General features: G+C 49.1%; 1 pseudogene across 1 annotated transcript in view; it reads right to left on the bottom strand.

Moving 5' to 3' along the window:
- Nucleotides 1–12,500, bottom strand: part of LOC311338224 (cadherin-4-like) — a 144,656-nt pseudogene that overhangs the window by 9,167 nt on the left and 122,989 nt on the right. Inside the window, exons 4-5 of the transcript XR_014684324.1 lie at nt 12,039–12,194; nt 2,474–2,618 (exon numbers count right to left, since the gene is read on the bottom strand). The product of XR_014684324.1 is annotated as a cadherin-4-like (transcript). The remainder of the gene's footprint in view (nt 1–2,473; nt 2,619–12,038; nt 12,195–12,500) is intronic.

Genomic DNA, 12,500 nt, shown 5'->3' with positions numbered 1-12,500 from the left:
GTTATTTTAAATCAGGGAACTCATCGTACTTGCAATGATTCCTATACTGGTGTGATAACAAGCATCATTCATTAACTGGATTTAATTAAAGATCCAAAGATTTGTATTAATTGGTTGCTTGTATATATGGATTTATACGTTACATATCCACACTGAGAGAGTGATCTCGGATTTTAATCATTAGGAGACGGGATGTATTAGCACAGAAGTTGTCGTACTGCTCTCGAGTTTTCACCCGCACAGGAGTGCGCATACACAGAAACACACACAGACGTATGCAGGTATGCAGGTGCACACACGCACGCACACACAAGTCTCAGACACACAGTTGCACTGTGGTGGCTTTCATTGTATCCCCCACTTTCTCAACAGCACACACACACACACACGCCGGCCAGACACACACTTTGCTTCCTGTGTTGTTTACAAACTCTACAGGGATCGCAGTCAGCCATGGCTGGCGGTGCAACTTCTGAGCGGTATGAAGATGAAGACGTCTCCTTGGGGGTGTGACGGTTCGCCCAGACCCAGACACCAGAGCTACTTGAGCATTCGCCGCTCGTCTGTGACTCCGGACTGACCACAGGCTGCTCATCTCCACAGAGTGCCTATCTCCCCCCCCCCCCCCCCCCCCCCCCCCCCCCCCCCCCCCCCCCCCCCCCCCCCCCCCCCACCTCCCCCCCCCCCCCCCCGCCCCACTCCCCCCACGTCTGAGGTGTCCGCTGATGTGATAGGACGCCCGCACCCCCCCCCCGCCCCCCCCCCGACCCACCACCTTACCGATACCACACCAACAAATAAACACAGAACTTCTTCTCATTAGGAAAGTACTGAACTTCTTGAACTGAACCCCCCCCCCACCCCACCCCCCCCCGGCACCTTGGAATCCCTGAGGACCCCAAGGTGCGGCGCAGCGCCTCTTCTTTTTCACAGAACCATTAATTAACCTTTATAGTGGCCATGTTTTTACTAAAAGGGATCAAAGGTACTGCTGGAAAAAAAAAAGCGACACCAATTTGTATGCAGTTGATAGGATTGCTCTGCTGTTTGCTGCCATCTGCCCAGAGCTAGGCTTATCTATGTAGCATATAACCTCTGGTGGGCCTCCTGAAATAGACATCACAAATGACCGTAGATCACGAAGGTATTCACATTTAAAGGGGACACGTGAATCATTTAATTATTTCATGAATTTTATATTATTAAACCAAATGAGACAAGGCGCTCTGTCTTGTGTGCCAGGATGACAACACCGGTAGCCATCCTTTCTGTACCCTTTCATAACCAAGCTCCTCTGATCCTCCTTCTCAGTAAGCTACCCAATGGAAAGAATACTGTAAACGTGTACACATGCAACTCACACCGGCGTCAGTGGTGGCTGGTGATAAAAATTGTTGGTGGGTCCCTCCCCTTACACGCTTACCCATTGTTGTTGTTCTGATATTGAGGCAAATCATGATCAGAAACATGTGACAGTTGCTTTATTTTGTTCATACGCTACAGGCCGAAAGACCTAAATGAATATGTAACTTACTTGGGGAGTCCAATTCCTCAGCCGAAATGGGTGGAAAGTGCTTTTACAACTCTCTGCTAGTTAGCGATCGATCTCTTCTCCGCTGTAGTTGTGTTGGGCGAGTGCTGCTGAGGGAGGTAGCCTATTTGATTGATTCGCTGAAAAAGCCATACCGTTGGCCTGGGGGCACACGCTGGTGCGACCTGAAGGCGATTTGTTTTTGCGCCAATGAAAAGCCGTCTCTGCTTAATAGACAGCGTTGACTTACGTTGACTTCAACTTGGCCGGCGCCGCTGGCCCGAAGGAGGGCTTCATTTCGAATGACCAATAACTAGCCTAGCCCAAATCATTGACGTTCAGACGCATTTAAATGGTGGCAAGTACGGTCTATCACACAATTAAACGAGGATAAACGCTATGTATTTTTGTTGATTTATTTAGTATATATAATAGTTTATTCAAAGTTGGCAGATATATTCGAGTGACTATTTCACTTTCTTTCTTTTTATCTTTTATTTTTATCTTATTTTTTTATCTTACCTTTTATCTTTTCTTATTTTCTTATTTTATTGTTTTTTTATTGTATTTTATTGTATTTCACCTTCTAATTATGTTGTCCTGTTGAGCAGTTTTTTATTGTCTTGTATTTGTGATGCTTTCACTTATTTTCTGTAAAGCACTTTGGTCGACAGTGGTTGTTTTTAAAGGGCTTAACAAATAAAGTTGGATTGGATTGGATTGGACTATTTCACGGAGGGGCGGCGCCCTAGTGCCCTCTATTGACCCACCGCCACTGACCGGCGTCATGCTCATATTCAGTCAAACAGTCAGACGATTTCACAGCAAGACTCAAAGCTAGCTTTCCACCAGTCGCCGGGTGAACACTACGGATCAATTATCAACGGAGCCACGTCCACAGTGCTCTTGGTTCAACGTAGAGAGTAGGCCACGACCCCAGACCTGGTTTGGATCCCTCGTCCACGGAGCCGTTGTAGACCTGGTTCTGGAACTCGGGCCGGTTGTCGTTCATGTCGATGACGTAGATGTACAGGTCTATGGGGTTCTCCACCTGGTTGCCGTTCATGTCCACCGCGTGCGCCCGAAGCTGCGGAAAACAAGGAGGAACACCGTGAGCGTGAGTTCAGAACGGCGACTCACGCACGACAAAGACATGAAAGAATAAAATGGATTCATCCCCAAACGGGGAAACTAGACACTTCTGCATACACATATGACATGACGTAGCCAGTCCTCCAACCTTTGGTTAGAATAAGCAATGCCCACAATCCCCAGTCCTAGTGGCGGTCAGCAGCCTCAGCAACTTTTGCCAGGTCTAAAAGGATCAATGCTATTTGCCGGACTGTGTGGCGCCACTCACGCCCAGGGTATTTAGAGTTGTGGTTTTTTTTTTGCCGTTAATGTTGCTGTGGGCACGCAGTCGGCAGCTGAGCCATGAGCCAGGGCAAGGACTACATCACTTTTGTCTCGCAAAAGAGTTCACGCACGGCACACTGTAAAGTTTGCATCTTCATTGACATCGTATCATTTGCTCATGATGCGCTTGATCGCAGCTCTTGTGCGCGGCACATTTCTAAATGTTCGTCGAGCCCGTGTTTCATGAATCTCTGATATTCTTTCTGCGATTTAGCTTTTCCCCCCCCGCACGATAACACAGCAAACCCCCCCCCATCCGTCCCCTCTCCCTGTGGCCCCTCGCATGCCTCCCACTTTTGGGAAACACTAATCAAGTGACGTTTGGAAGACAAAACAGGCACACAGCGCTATGAAAAACAAGGGGGGCGACATACTCCTGTACTGACAACCCGTTGGGTGCAGAGGGGGGGGGGAGGAGGGGGGGGGGGCTCTGACAGAACAACACTAACATCCCTCCTCGAGACATCACCCCCCCCCCGCAGGGAGAAACAACTCCGGCTTCGGGAGGTGAGAACGCCATCCGGGGGGGGTCTTAATTGAAAACGAGGAGGATGGCGGGCTCTGCGCGCCGCCGCCGCCACCGCCGAATGGGAAGAGCTCGATTACAGCTCAGCCTCGCCTCGCTGTTAATTGGCAACCGCGTGTAATTGGCAAATGCTGCGTCTCCGCTTTGCGCGCACCGAGGGGGCTGCGGGGGGCCACACGCATCCTGTTAGCACCTTGAACCAGGACCACCGCCAACACAGAGAACCGTGGGTTGTAAAGGGGGTGGGGGGGGGGGGGGGGTGGCGGGGGATCAAAAGTTGCAAAGTGTGGAGGTGGAGTAAACACTGAGGGCTGGGGCAGGGGGCGGGGGGGGGGGCGGGGGGGGGGGGTTGGGAGAAGCATCCAGGCAGGATTAGGAAGCAGTCCTGTTGCTGTGGAGGAAAAAGTTTGTCCCTCAAGTTGCTAGGGACGATAGCCAGACATCTGTTTGGGTTCTCTCTGTCTGGTGGTGAGGCGTTCTTGGAAGGTACGCGGCATGTGTGAAACAACAAGCGAAGACAACAGTGTCTGTGTGTCTGTGTGTCTGTGTGTGTGTGTGTGTGTGTGTGAGCGTGTGTGTGCGGTCGGAGCCAACAAATGAACGTGTGAGACGATTTAGCCGGTGGTGGAGGAGGAGGAGACGGATGAGGAGGAGAACAGGAGGGCCAAGAAGAAGGGAAGGAGGAGGAGACAATGTAAACGAGAGCACAAAACATAGGGTGCACAAAAAGGGAGGGGAGTTGAATTGTGTGTCTGTGTGTATTTGTGCATGGGAAGCAGGGACTGCGGCGGCGGCGGTGGTGGGTGGGGAGGTATCTTTAATGGGCAAAGAGTGTCAAAAGCCATCACCCTCTACACCCGGGATGCATAACAAATCCAGCTATGGCGCTGTTGAGGAAAAGGACCCCCCCCCCCCCACCCTCTTGTCCCCTTACCCCACCTGCTGGGCCCTGCTAATGATATCTCTCTAAAAACCGAAGAAAAAAAAAAAAAAAAAGGCCCGCGATTCGAGCCACACTACCCACCCGCCCCGCGGCGTCCCGCTGGGCGGCAGTTTGTCTGTTCAGAGAACTCGTGGCCCCGGTGAATACGCTGTTGACTAATGACTCTCAGCGTGGTATACACGGCAGCACCGACCGCAGAGAGAGAGAGAGAGAGGGAGCGAGGAGGGTTGAGGAATCTCTCTTTCTCTCTCTGTCCGTCTTTCCTTTTTCTTTTTCATGTCTCGTCCTCGCCGGCTATAGCGATCACGAACGAGGCGGCAGAATCTTTTGTGCGCCGGGGGGGGGGCCATTGTCTTGGACAGAGTCTATGTTCATTCATCGTGCGGGGCGAGTTCTTTAGAAAGAGGAAGGCGGGGAAAAAACGGCTACACAGAGAGCCGGGTTGCAGGATGATCAAGGGCCTCTGCGGTAACTTTTGCTGACTTTTTTTAAGCCTAGACAGACACGCCAAGACACTCACTTTGAGTGCACATGAAAAAAACAACAGTCAACACGGACTCGGATACATGTTTGCACATAATGAGACATGTGACAGGCAAACAAGGAGAGGAAGGCAGAAGCAAACACGGCGTTGATCAGAACAGCTTACTTTAAGTATCTTAATGATCCTCAAGATGCTGGCTGCTGATAGGCTGCCGCAGAGCAAACAGGCATGCAGGGAGAGGAACAAAATGAAGCCCGGCCCAAATCTGTTTCCTCAGCTGTGAATTTGGCATCGAGAGGGAGGAGGAGGACGGCGATGGGATTTGGAGGGACGAGTCGACACGGATTTTTGGTGATTGTAACCCTGCATCAGAAATACCTGTTTGTGTTTGTGTGTGTGTGTGTGTGTGTGTGTGACTACATGCTGTGGTAAGTGTGGTTGGTAAAACCAGGTCTGGGGCTTAGCATGGTCGACCAGGCCAGGCTAATGAATAGGGGCCACAGGCCAAGTCATACCCATCTCCGTTTCTATCTATAGATACATAAAGAGCCATGCGCAAAAAACACACTTTCTCCCCAACACACAAATGAACAAACACTAACACTTTTAACAACACTGTCAGATAAAAGTTCCATCTTATATCCGCCCTATCTCACATCTCTCTCTCTCTCTCTCTCTCTCTCTCTATGGCCCTTTCCCTCCTACTATGGCTCTCTCTCTCTCTCTCCCACTCGATGATAGTCTGTCAAAAACCCGCAGCCTCGCCTCTCTTCTCCAGTTTGAGCCTGAAACTAACAAGCAAACTTTTGCCCACAAGAGTCACAGAGTGCTGGCAACCTTCCGTCAACCTTAAAAGCATAAAAGTATAAAACAACAGTCTGAATTCCCCCTCGCCGCCCTGAGCCGAGAGGTGAATTGCACAACGTGTCACGAGCGGGCGGGCGAGCGGGGCCTCCTCTGTTCTCTGCGTCTCGGGTTGCTTTAGTAAGAGCCGAGAGTCGAATGGGAAGTGTTTACCGAAGACCTGAGCTTCTTCTCAGCGGACAGATAACCTGCCAGCTCCGTCCGCCCCGCCCCCCCCCCCCCCAAGGCCCTCTTCCTGAGAAGTACCGGTGTGTAGGTGGGGGAGCACCGCTCTTTAAAGTATCATTGCAGATGAACAAAAATAAGACGGCCGTGCAGAAGTGTGGAGGCACAGGGCTCACGCACACACACACACACACACACAGAAAGCATCCGTGCAGACACACATATATACACACACACACACGCACGCATGCACGCACACATGCACGCACGCACGCACGCACACACTAGAAACAACAAATATAGACACACAGGCAGGAGAGCTCAGCAGGACAGATGAAACAGAGATGGATGATAGTCTTCAAGGTAACTTTAAGAGCCTCCTGTTCAACTAATTCGACTAAAGCACCCGTACATACAAACGTGTCACTCAAACAATCCACAGGAACTCTTTGTTGTTGCGTTCCACTGTACGTGTGTGTGTGTGTGTGTGTATGCGTCTTCCGTGCAGTTCGCCGGCGCGCTCGCCGCAGTATCGCCACGGCGCCCGGCGCCGATGCATCACGACGATAAGCCGCTAGGCTCACTCGACGGAAACGTCGAGTCCTCTTCTTGTGCACTTAACTAAAAGCGTGCAACACAACGGAACGCGCATCAAATGGAAGCTGCCTTTCGCCAGGAGAGCCCCTGTGTGATTTGCATGTGTAATTCAGTGCCGCAAGCCGGCGGGCTGCCCTATGCCCCGTCCCAGCCGGCTGGCTGGCTGGCTGTGGGGGCTGCTCTGGCTGGTTTGTATGTTGGGTGGTTGGAGGTCTGTGAGGGTGGGCAGGGGTGTAGGGATAACTAGGGCAGCGCTCCAAGCCTGCCCTTTACACTGCCCAGCTGCGCGGTTCACAGGGGTGGGCACTGAAGTTAGCGCTATCAGAATGTAGCGGCGCAAGCTAGCTGGCAGGCAGAGGAGTACTGAGAGACAAGGAGGGAGGGAGAGAGAGAGAGAGAGAGAGAGAGAGAACGTTTACATGCACAGCTTAATCCGATTAAAGCCATAGTTCGACTATGCTCCGCAATTGGACAACTGCAATTGTCCGGTTATACATGGCGGTGAGTAAATCGATTCATTGGCCGAAGTGTGTCATGCTGATAGGTGGCGCTGTACCCATTTCGACTAGTGGTAATAGAGCCACCGGCTGACCTCTTTACGTCACCAGCAACAAGAAACTCAGGCGGCATTCGAGAAAGATGTTTTCAGTAGACAGCTGTCACTTCACTTCGGGGCCATGTCACCTCAAAATAAATGTTTTTACCTTCGAATGTGTTTACAATCTTTTTTCATTCATTGCGCCGCGGCCGAACTGACGGGGATATTCTCTGATATTATGAATCTTAAAGACGGGTCTCCGACTCTCTGGTACTTCCACAACAAGTAAAGATGCCTAGTGAGGGATATCTCGCCCATGGGGGAGAAGGAATTGGGGGAAAGGAACTTTGGCTTTGACTCTCTCTCTGAAGTCCAGATTGAACCGAACATGGAGGAGAAAGGGATTGTTGTCTTATGCGGGCTCCGCCGCATAGGTGATCCAAAAGCCGGTCGGAACAATGGGATGTCAGAGCAGAAGGTTTATTTTTTTTCTACAACTAACCAACTAGCACGGACATTAGAACAGTCTGCAGCTCTGAAATCAAACGTCTGCTGTTTGCAGACGACCTGGTGCTGCTGTCCCCAACCCAAAGAAGGCCTACATCAGCACCTAGATCTTATGCACAGCTTCTCTCAAACCTTGGCCCTGACAGTAACCCTAACCCTGATATTTGAAAAAAGACCCAGCCTCAACAGATACACATTCCACCTAGACACTGTTACTCTAGAGCAAACAAAAAACTAAACCTACCTCGGCATGAACGTGAACCCCACAGGAAACTCCAACAAAGCTGTTAATGACCCGAGAGAGAAGGCAAGGAGGGCATTTTATGCCATAAAAATAAATATCAAACTAGACGTCCCAATTAGGATCTGAGCCCATTGCGCTCTACGGCTGTGATGTCTGGGGCCCACTCACTCACCAAGAGTTTATAAAATGGGACAAACATCAAACTGAAACCCTTCATGCTGAATTCTGCAAATCAATACTAAAGTCCAAAGAAAGACACCAAATAATGCATGCAGATCAGAATTAGGACGATATCCAATCGTTATTAAAATTCAGAAGAGAGCCCTACAATTGTATAACCACCTTCAAGGAAAGCCTCCTCCCATCCTGGGACTAACCCTGTCCAACACACAACAACCCAACACATCAGGCTAAACCAAATTCTAAGAAAACAAAATGAAAAAGTATTTGGCACATTGGAAAGAGTCCACCAAAAACCAGATTAAATTGGCTTGCTTTTTGTCCCACAACAGAGACTACGCCTTGGCAGAATACCTGACCACCGTGACCCACCCAAAACTGAGGAAATCCTTGACCAGATACAGACTCAGCAACCAAAGCCTGGCCATTGAGAAGAGACGCCACAGACAAGACCTGGCTCCCAAGAGAAGACAGACTGTGCTCCCACTGCACACAAAACCAACTAGAAACAGAGCTGCACGTCCTGACTTCCTGCCAGTCATACAAAGACATCAGGAACAGACACTTCCCACGGATTACAAAGGCATGCAAGGACTTTAAAGACACTCCAGATGCTCACAAATTGGGAGAAATACAACAGTGTGCGATCGCAGCAGCAAGATTCGTCACCTGTTGTGATGAAAGAAGGACCTCAAACTCCCCATAAACAGACTCATCCCCCTGGACTCACTCTTTACACAATAATTGCACTATTGCACACATCCTCCATATTGTAAATACTGTGTATTTAGAGTGTATCTTTCATTTATCTGTTTATACGAGATACTGTTATTTCTGTAATTTTTATAATATTGCACATTTTACTTTTTTATTGTACTTTTACAGTATAATATTTGATATGTATATATATATATTTTGTATTTATACTTTTTCTTTTTTTCCTTTTTATTTTATTGTTCACCTGCTTTGGCAATGTAAATGTATATTTCTCATGCCAATAAAGCTTTTTTGAAGTGAATTGAATTGAATTGAGAGAGAGAGAGAGAGAGAGAGAGAGAGAGAGAGGGGGTGGGAAAGAGAGAGAGGGGGGTGTAGGGTAGAGAGGGAGAGAGAGAGAGGGAGGGAGGAATGAGAGAGTGAGATCGAAAAGTTAAGAGAGAAAGGCAGTGAGAGAAGGAGAGAAAGTAGAAAAGAGGGACAGAAGCTGCTTTCACATATGACCTCTATCTTTTCTCCGCATTTGTGGAGCAGGAGGTTCGACCGTGAGGGTCATTCACACTTATTCACACTTGATGCCCGATATGCGGAGATCGGTGTCAGTAGAATCTCCGGCTGCTTAAGGGGGGCGGGCATGCAAGGGACAGCATATGACGTAGGGTCGCAAGGGGCGGGATCGGGTTTGTTTTGGTTTGACCGCAGACAGCACGCAGGCAAAACGGGCAGAACTCATCGCGATCATGTTAAATGTTGCTGCAGTGATGCATATATTCCGTTGCATCCACAACATCCACATCGATCGATGAAAGATTGGAGTGTGAGTTACAGACATATAGAAGAAACGACTAACAAGAAAGGCGTCGCGAACGACTGCGTTACCGGAGGAAGAGAGCGTCTTTTTTGACTTCATTTCACATCTAACAAACACTGGGACAAATGTAGTTGATTTCTGTGTTTAACTGAGAAAAACAGGGAGTGGAAGGACGGGACCCTATAATGTTCAGCTAACTGTTGTCAATAATAATTGTTACGAGAGTAGCGCATGTGTGTGTGAGTGGACGAGCGAGGAGAGAGAGCAGTAGCGTGTGTCAGTTTAGTGAATTAACAAACGAGTCCGGTTGTGTCTGTGCAAACGTGTAGGCCCTACTGTAAAGTTAGTGAAACTAAGAATAAAGTACACAGCCTGTCAATAATCGGTGGCCGCTTCATTCCGACCATATTCAAACCTATAAGCAGACCCACTGCCGGTCAAAGTGAAGGGTGTTACTCCCGAGAGAATCGACGGAGCGAAACGTCGCTTCTGTGCTCCTCGACTATGGTCTGGGAGCCGACAGCAGGAAAGGTGTAACATAATAATAAAAATATTTTTTAAAACATTCAGCGAACAAAAGGCAATAGGCTGATTATCGATTAGGGTGCGGGTGCCACTCAATGACATGCAAACGTAGACCGAAGCGTCATCAACACGCCCACTCAACTGGTGTGAAATGCCGACATCCTACTGCTCATTCACATATAAGGTAATTAGCATTTCCTCCGGAGAACATACTACCTCGGGGGTAGTATTGTTTCAGGAGGTCCAACGTCAGGATATGTCATTTACATATACGGCACGTCCGTAGAATAGACGGAGAACAGACGGATGCACGTCCATATGTGAAAGCAGCTAGAGGGAGATACAGAGAAAGAGAGATAGACAAAGACCAATGGCTGCCTACACACTATCATACTCCACATGAATGTACACACACACACACACACACACACACACACAAAGACACACGCATGAAATGCCTCTGCCCATTAGTTCCGAGTACTTTCAACATTTTCCGACTCTGCTGTCTCTCTTCTTCTCTGAGTGTTTTATTCCCCTCCTTCTCTTCTTTTCCTTTCCACCCTCTACATCCTGTGTGGCTTTTTGCAGGTAAACCTCCATCTAATTGACAGATGGAGTGGCAGTGAAAAATCTTCGCTTTGTCAAGGCAATCTCTCTCTCTCTCTCTTCATCTCCCTCACTTGCTATTAAGCTCTCTGGCACTTTTTCTTTCTCTTTCTCTTTCTCTTCCTCTCTCTCTCTCTCTGGCACTTTTTCTCTCTCTCTCTCTCTCTCTCTCTCTCTCTCTCTCTCTCTCTCTCTCTCTCTCTCTCTCTCTCTCTCTCTCTCTCTCTCTCTCTCTCTCTCTCTCTCTCTCTCTCTCTCTCTGAGGGAGTCGGCTGGGCTCTGAAGGGAGACGGGTGCATGAGCAGAATGTACTCAGACTTATGGGATTCATTTGGAAGGACACACACGCACATGCAGAAAGGTGCACCGCAAAGATATGACAGATGGATTGACAAACAGACAGATATACACACAGACAGACTGACCAGCAGAAATGTAAACTGCCTGACAGACAGTAAGTCTGAGAGACAGAGAGGTAGACTCACGGACAGACAGACACAGACAGACAGACAGACAGGGAGACTGACCGACAGAATGGGCAACTGACTGACAGACAGGTAGTCTGATGGACATACATGCAGGTTGTGTGAAAAGACCTACAGGTAGACTGATGGACAGACAGACAGACCAACATTCAGACAGGTAGACTAAGTGACGGATGGATGGACAGACACAGTCAGACAGACAAGACAATCAGACAGGAGGATAGACAGACAAGTAGAGAGACAGACAGACAGTCTGAGAGTCAGACTGGTAGACTGACAGAGACAGCAGACGGACAGACTGCTAGAAGGGGAGTGGGGGATTAAAAAGGCTTATTGAGAGATAAGACGGAAAAAAAACAGACGTGGCAACTTGACATCAAACATTTAATGAGGAGCCAAGAGAGACGGCTGCCGCAGCCCAGGAGGTAGAGCGGGGTTGGCTGCTAACCGAACGGTTGCTAGTTTGAATCCCCGGCTCCTCCTAGATGAGTGTCGAGTGTCCCTGAGCGAGGCTGCGCCGCTCCCGACGAGCCGGCGTTCGCCTCGCACGGCTGACAACCGCCAATCGGTGTGTGTGTGTGTGTGTGTGTGTGTGTGTGTGTGTGTGAATGGGTGCATGAATGGGTGAATGCGAGTCAATATTATACAATATTGACTTTTACAATTACAATATAGACGGACGGACAGACAGACAGACAGACAGACAGACAGACGAACAGACAGACAGACAGACAGACAGACGAACAGACAGACGAACAGACAGACGAACAGACAGACAAACAGACAGACAGACAGACAGACAGACAGACAGACAGACAGACAGACGAACAGACAGACAGACGAACAGACAGACAGACAGACAGACAGCCAGCCAGACAGACAGACAGACAGGCGCTTACATGGTAGGACGCCCTCTCCTCCCGGTCCAGAGGTCTGGTGACGTACATCTTGCCGTTGACGGGGTCTATGCTGTAGATGTCGCTGGGGGGCTGGTCGGCCCCCGCCCCGGTGATGCTGTAGCGAATCCCCACCGTCAGGTCCTGGTCCGAGCGGATCTGAGGAACAGAACACCAAGACAACAGGGTTTACCCACTGGGACCGAGATGCACACAGAGGCACACGTGAACACACACACGCACACACACACACATGCATGCAAACACACACAGCCACGAACACACACACACACACACACACAGTATCGTAGCAATGAAACGTGAAATCGTTTTTTCCGCTATCCCTGTGATTTAGTTATATATATTGGTTGAATAGAGAAGAAGAAGAAAGAAAGTTGAAAAGTGTCAGTTGTATGTTTTTATATGAACGTCAGTGCTCTTCCACTGGAATATATTAACCCTACT

The sequence above is a fragment of the Micromesistius poutassou genome (assembly GCF_964030765.1).
Source record: "Micromesistius poutassou genome assembly, chromosome: 2".
Taxonomy (NCBI): domain Eukaryota; kingdom Metazoa; phylum Chordata; class Actinopteri; order Gadiformes; family Gadidae; genus Micromesistius; species Micromesistius poutassou.
Note: the sequence above shows the minus strand (reverse complement) of the source record. Positions and strands in the feature narration are given on the sequence as shown.